This window comes from Panthera pardus, unplaced genomic scaffold (genome assembly GCF_024362965.1).
Source record: "Panthera pardus isolate Hobbes unplaced genomic scaffold, ASM2436296v1 HiC_scaffold_20, whole genome shotgun sequence".
Classification (NCBI taxonomy): domain Eukaryota; kingdom Metazoa; phylum Chordata; class Mammalia; order Carnivora; family Felidae; genus Panthera; species Panthera pardus.
The window spans coordinates 60,118,228-60,125,953 of NW_026526766.1; positions in this window are offsets into that span (position 1 = coordinate 60,118,228).

The window sequence follows — 7,726 nt, forward strand, 5'->3', positions numbered from 1 at the left end:
AGAAAATGAACACAATTCAGATATGATAATAAAACTATCTCCTCAAAGAAAAGATGTTACATCAATGAAATAAAAACAGGATGCTATGAAAAATGAACAATTATAAAGAAGAAGAGAAAGCCCTCGGATATTAAAAATGTTATAGCTAAGATAAAACAAATCTGGTTATTTTAGATATTTTCTCTTAAATCAGTCACTTTCCCCTAAAAAGAATCCTCCAATCTTCTGCCTTTGGAGATCAGCTAGTAGTCTTCTGGAACTAAGTGGGGGAAGGGGAGTTGGAAGGATATCTCATAGTTTGGGATGCAGATAGACTTCCACTTAATTCTCTCCATTTTATTCTTCTCTCTGTCTTGAATTCTGATTAATCTAATATTGGACCTCCTGGGCTGTCCTCTAATCCTATTTTGCCTTTAGTAAATTTTTTTCTTTTTGTTCTGCTTTCTGGGAAAATTTCCTCAACTTTACTTTCGAATCCTTTTAAACATTTGGGAGGGGATGGCACTAAGCATATGAGTTAAACCCATCACCATTATCAAACTGCAGAGGATTTCTGCTACTTCAAAAGAACTGCCATACTCATTAGCACTCACTTCCCATTACTCCCAGCCCTTGGCAACCACTAGCCTACTTTCTGCCCCGATGAAGTTGCCTATTTTACACATTTCACATAAATGGAATCATATGTGGCCTTCATGTCTGGCTTCTTTAATTTAGCATAATATTTTTAAGGTTCATCCATGGTGTAGCATCTATCAGTACCACACTCCTTCTTATGGCTGAAAAAAATTCCATTGTATGCATATACCATATTTTGTTTATTCATTCATCAGTTTAGGGACATTCGCTTTATTTACACCTTATGGCTATTATGAATAACACTGCCATAGACATTCATGTGCAAATTTTGTATGAACGTATACTTTCATTACCCTGGGTACATACCTCGGGATGAAATTGCTGGCTTTGTTTAGCTTTTTGAGGAACTGCCAAGCTGTTTTCCAAAGCAGCTGCACCATTTTACATTCCACCAGCAATGCACAAAGGTTCCAATTTTTCTATATCCTCACCGACACTTGTTGTCCATCATTTTTATTATAGCCATCTTGGTGGGTGTGAAGTGTTGTATCATTGTGGTTTGGGTTTGCATTTCCCAGTGCCTACTGATATTGAGCCCCTTTCATATGTTTATTGGCCGTTTCTATGTCTTTTCGGAGACATGTCTGTTTACGGTTTTTGTTCGTTTTTAATTGGGTTGTCTTTTTGTTGCCGAGTTCTAATAGTTCTTTTTATATTCTAAATACAAGTCCCTTATTAGATATATGATCTCCAGATATTTTCTCCCATTCCATGCATTGTCTTTTCACTTTCTTCATGGTGTCATTTGAAGCACAAAGTTTTAAATTTTGATTAAGTCAACTTTATCTTTTTTGTTTGTTTGGCTTTTGGTGTCACAACTAAGAAAGCTCTACCTAATCCAAGGTCATGAAGATGAACTTGTTTTCTTCTGAGTCTTATAGTTTTAGCTCTAATAGTTAAGTCTATGATTTGCTTTGAGTTAATTTTTGTATATTCTGTGAGGTAGAGATTCGACTTTATTCTTTTGCATGTGGATATATAATACTCCCAGCACCACTTCTTTAAAAGACTATTCTTTCACATTGAATTGTCTTGGTGCCCTTAAGTTTTCAACCTTGTCATTAGTTGAAAACTGACTGACAACGATCTTTAAAAGATAATACACCTGGTCATGATATCACTGTTCTTGAGTTCCAGCCTTGTGTCAGGCTCTGTGCTGACAGCTCGGGGCCTGGAGCCCACTTCGGATTGTGTGTCTCCCTCTCTCTCTGCCCCTCCCCTGCTCGCATTTTGTCTCTCTCTCCTTCAAAAATAAACATTAAAAGTTTTTATAAAAAGATAATATGCCTAATTTAGGCAAGGGTGAGGGAAAATCTTACACGATGCTAATGGGAATATAAAAGAAATCCAGCCTGTCAAGGGCAATTCACTGTGCACATCCAAATTTGAAATATATATACTTTGATTCACGAATTGCACTTCCAGGAATTTATTTCAAGGAACTAATTGTACAAAGATGTTGTGCATAGTGGTGAACAACTGGAAATAGCCTAAATGGCTATGAGTAGAAGACCAGGTAAATAAATTATGCCACATCCATACAATGAAATATGATGCAGACTGTAAAAATGGAGATAAACAAATTTATGAACAAACAAATAAATATGATGGAGACCTAGATTTATTGATTTGGAGCTATTTACTGCTAAGAGAAAAAGGAAAACATGTCACAAACCACCACTTAGAGTAGGATTCCATTTATATATTATGTATTTTACATGTGCATCTACATTCATAGAGATAGCTCGGGAAATATTCACAAAAATGTTAACAGTGGTTGCCACTAGGTAATGGGATTTGGTTGGCTTGTATTTTCTTCTTTATACTTTTTTGCATTGCATGAATTTGCTACATGAATATGTATTGTCTTTATATTCAGAAAAAGAAAAGCTATTTTCATTTTGTAGAAGAATGTCCTCAAGGAATGTATATTGTGGAAGACTCTTCAGTTGCATGGAAATGTGTTCATAATATATTATTGTTAACCAAAAAAAGCAGGTTACAGTATCATCCCACTTATCAAAAAATTTTAATGTAATATATACAGTATTTCCTAGATACTATGTTTTTTTTCACTATTTGCTATTTCTGAAATAAGGATGTCTCTCATAATCAATATGAATATTTAATGTAGTAGGCTCCCCCCTCCTCACCCTCCTGAAAAGCTGTTATTAATGAGACGATGCTTCTGGCAATCTGAGACTTTAGAAAATGCCATATGTGTGTAGAGAAAAGACTGGAGGAATAGACACCAAAACATGAGCAGTGCTTAGCCCTGAATTGAGATTTTAATTTTTTCTTTTCGTTAAATATAGTTTCCAAGTTTTCTATAGTGTGTACGTAGATAAACATTAAAAAAAAATAAGCCACCCAGGAACCTGACTGCTCTGCTTTTCAAGGAAGAAGTAGAGTGGGACTTACGGCCTTTACCAAAAAAAGAAAAAAAAAAAAATCCTAGCAAACTAGGGAGCACATATACTGCCAGAGTAGTGTCAGAGTCTAGAGTGAGGGAGGAGTACCTTTCGTGCCCACCAAGGGGCCCTGGCCAGGCAGGAGCTGGCAAAGCAAGCTTCAGAACAGATGGAAAGTTCAATCAACAGGAACAGGACTCTGAGATCAGTCTTAGTACTGTGTGGACAAGGAAATCCCTGTGAGGTAGAGGAGAGGGTCCAGATGGTGGGGACGCTGGCTAATTATGGAGAGGGATGCCCAACACTGTGGGGCCACTCAGATATTTTCCAGGCTAGCTCAGGGACACATTCCCAATTCCTCACGAGAGACCAAGGACTGAGTCAAACAGAAAATAAGCCCATCCCCTTTGAGAGTGAAAACTTATGTAGGTTTGGGTGAGCCCTTCTCTCAGCCAAAGGCACAGGGTCCCTCCAGGAGATGAAGGACATGGAGCAGAGGTGAAGGACTGAAGGCCACAGCAGAACTTCAACAGCCTCTGAGGAGGCCAGCAAGCTCTGGGTCTCTGTTTAGGGTAAGGGAGGGACTTGGGCTTTTGGTGACTTGTGCCCGGGACACAGAGGAGAATGCCAGGCATTCTGCCAGGTAGGAGCTTCACCTACACGATCAGGTCTAATCCTCACAACAGTCCCCTGATGAGCAACCTGAGGCTCAGAGAGGTTATGTGGTTTGTTCAAAGGCACACAGCCAATAAGTGATAGAACACGATTCCCAACTCAATGGAGTCCCTCTCTGAAAAGGGAAAAACTGAGCAGAATTAATACTTATACTAAATATAAATATTGTTTGTTTACAAAAAATATGAATACACAGGTGGACAAACGCTGCAAGGATATATGCCTTAATGGTGGAATGGTGGATATGTCTCAGTGGTAGGAATTTAAATTTAAAATTTTATTGTCTGGGCTTTGGTGTTTTGACTTTTTTTTTCTTTTTTCTTTTTTTTTTCCTTTCCACCTCCTCCATGATGAGCATGTAAATCTTCTTAAAGCAGAGAAAACAAAAACTTTTTTCAGAAGCAGTTGTGAGGACTAGTGGATCAAAGTAACAAGAGTGAATTATAGTGAGACCTTAATGACAGAGAAATCCAGGTTCTTACTGGCTACGTGAGTTCCACTTGGCTTCACTGAACCTGTTTCCTAAACAATAAAAGGGGATCATAATCTTGTCCCAGTGAGCTGTTGCCAGGATTAACTGAGATGCAATGTACATGAAAGTCCCAAGCACAGTACTTGGCATAAGGATGATGTTTAATAAATATTAAACTTGACGAGTCATAGCTCTTCATGCTGCACCAGGAAGGCCTAGCACTTACAGCTGTTTCAGAGAGCAGAAAGGAATCTGGTTTCTTTGGCAGGGGCCCCTTACTAGACCTGCAGCTGCCTACACACCTGACACTCTTCTCCTTCTCTGTTTTTACCATCTGGAGACTAATAGGATCTCATTCCTTACTCCATTTTCATCTAACTGTTTGCCTCTTTCTCCCTTTGTTTCAAGAATCTCAGCTGCCTAGACAGTATTTTTGAATACATGTGACATTCTTTTCAACATAACACACATTTGCAGAGCACCTGTGTCCTAAAGATGGCCCCAGACTTCTACTCTCCATACCCTCAGAAATACTTGAGCTCATAGTCTATTTGTATGAGCTCATAGTCTATTTGAGAATCTAGATCCTTCGACTCCCAGTTGGGGTCTGACTGCTGTAGCAGGTACACACAGGGTGTTGTGGAAACCCAAAAGGCAGATTTGCCAGTGTACGCACATATGCATGGGAGAGTAGGGGGAGAATAAAAGTATTCAGTATTTAAAGAACAATGATTTCTATATCACACGTCACACGTCAGCTTCATATAGTATCTTCACTAAAGAGAAAACGTGCCCGTTCTGCTAAACTGGCTTCAAAGCCAGTCACACCAATGCTCTAGTGGGGCTGTTTCCTCCCGTCTTCAGATTTATTCAATTCTGTTCACAGCGACAAAGTTTGTGGAAGGCTCCGGTCATCTGATGATGTTGCTGAGGCAGTGGGGTGGAACAGGGCCAAGGAGTTACAAACTAGCTCAGAGTGTTCTCCTCGGACATTTTGGAGCTTGTTGGAATACACATTCTGATTAACGGGCAGTTCTAGGACTCAAATGAGTGCCCAAACCGGGCATTATTTGACAGACTTTTAAAAACTTATTAGGCAAATGTTAACATTAATGGGAGCAAAAAGAGATTCACCCATAGTTCAGACTCCCCAAGAAACTAAGTGGTTTTCACTTTTGCTTATTCTCTTCCGGCCCTTGTTCAAATCCATAAATTCCTGGACATGGTAATCATTGTAGATTAGATACAATTATATATTCTACTTCTTTCTTACACCCAGATGCATACTCAGAATGATGTTAAGTACAGCAACACTCAAAACTAGGGCACTGTGACAACAGCCCCTTCAGGCCTGTGGACTGACCGTCCAGTGGAAGATGTTGGCAGGGCAATGAGACACACCCTGTTCTGCCTGTGTTATTTATGCCTCTGGCAGTGAAGCCCCTGACAAAGAAGCATGTCACTGGAACACATGCTCTTTGTTCACAGAGGTGCATGCCAGCACCGGCTGTGTCAGAAGGGACAGTACCGGGTTTGTAGTCTCTCCTCCTTTGGCTCTTTTGCTTTCTTTTTATTTGCTTGCACATTGTGGCTATGTTTATTAATTACTTTGTAGCGTAATCTTATAAAACAGACATTTATCCTGTGAGCTATGTAGCATGGGGAAAGAGGCCTTCATAGCCTTGCGTTGGTTATAAAGAGAGGACAGGATCTCAAGATTTGCCCCTTTTCTCCCCAAGGATCAATACCACCTCTCCCATGGGCCACCAGGTTACCACTCTCTCTGGCACAGAGCTGCCATGTTCCAGTCTCCTTCAGCATCTCTCCTTTGCCTGCGACATGGCACCTGCATGCTCCGTTTGGTGTTAAAGGCTTGCTACAATTGCTCTCAACCTCCTGTTCAAAGCAGGCCCCATGCTATGAGTTCATTTCAGTTGGACTGATGGTGTAACAGAAAAAAGACGGCAGACTTTGGAGTCAGACTCCTCTGGGTTTAAATCTTAGCTCTGCCTCTTAAGCCATACAGCTTAAGGACCCAGAGCTTCAGTTCCTCATCTGTAAAATGATTAAAACACAGTCTACTTCACAGGGTTTGAAGATTACATGAGACAGAACATATTCAAACCCTAAAAGTGAACAGCTCAATTATTGCTTGTTAGCTCATGTAACTGATTTGCTAGTTTTTCATTAAAGCCTTTATTTCATGGCCCTGTGGTTCTCATAACCTTATAGTTACAGACCTCCTGTGCCATCCTGAAGACCACTTCCCTCACAGATTTTCCCCTCACAGAGATGTCTGCTAAGACTAACATTTTACATACAACACTCAAGAAACAACGTACTAAAAAGTTTTTGCCTTTTCCCAAAATGCTTCTAAAACTTTTTTTGCTTTGAAATTTTAATTCGATACTTTAAAAATTGGTATAGGTGGTTTCGTTTGCCACTAAACGAACTCAGGTAAAATGGAAGGGATTGAGTCTGTCTTAACTTCAAGAAAACCTTGTTAATGCATAGAATTGTGCATTTTTCTCCATTCATAAGTTGTTTTCAATCTTTGGAGTCTGTCTATTAAGATTGTATCTGACTTGACCCATGACATATTTACTTATTTTAAGCTGAATACACCCTGAAGTGACTCCCCGGAGGTCTGCAAAACAAACTTAGTGCTCTAACCCTGGCTCTCAGGGTGCTGTCTGAGCCAGACGATTACAAAGGCTACCTGCCAAACTTCCCCGAAACGCAGCCCAGCAGCCCATCGAGAATTACACACCTCGCAGGGGTACCCTGAGGAATAAATGAGATAAAAGTGTGCGGAAAAACTTCGTAAAACTTCGAGACCCCATTAGAAATGCTAATTGCTGCCTTGCTAGCCTATGTTTAAATGTTAGGAAACCCAGGGAGATTCTCCGAAACTCGGGGACGCTCGGTCCCTCTGTGGCTCAGGCGGGCGCCAGGGATGCCCTGTGCCCACAGGCCGCGAGGGCCAATTCCGCCCGGTGCCGCGCGGTGCAACGCGGGACGGCCGCTATTCCGCCCCCGACGGGGGTCCCCGCAGCACTGGCCTCCCGCCTCCAGGCCAAGGGGTGTGGGGTTCGGGCTGTTGGCTTCGCACCGTATGAGGGAGAGGAAGGCGAACCCGAAAGCCCCTGTCCCGCGCTCCCTTCACGTCTCCCGACTTCGCGGGCGTCGGGCCGGCCTGGTGGAGCCTCCCTGGACAGACTAGGCTTTAAAGACCCCCGCAGCCCTCCGGGCAAACGTCCAAGGGCGGGCCGGAGACCCGCCTCCCGGCGCGGTGAGGTGGGGCCGGGGGGGAGGGCGGGGGTCTCACATCGGTTGCGGGCGGGGAAGCCCCCGAGGAAGGTCTTACATCAGCCACCCCACGTGCAGTCGGAGGGAGGGAGGAAGTCGCTCCAGTCCCCGGGGCTGCGCCTTTCTCCCCCCCCGGCCTCCGCCCCTCCCGCCGCGCGTCTCCCCGCCCCGTCCTTGGTGCAGCCGCGGCCGCCGAGCCGAGCAGCGCCGCGCGGGGCCG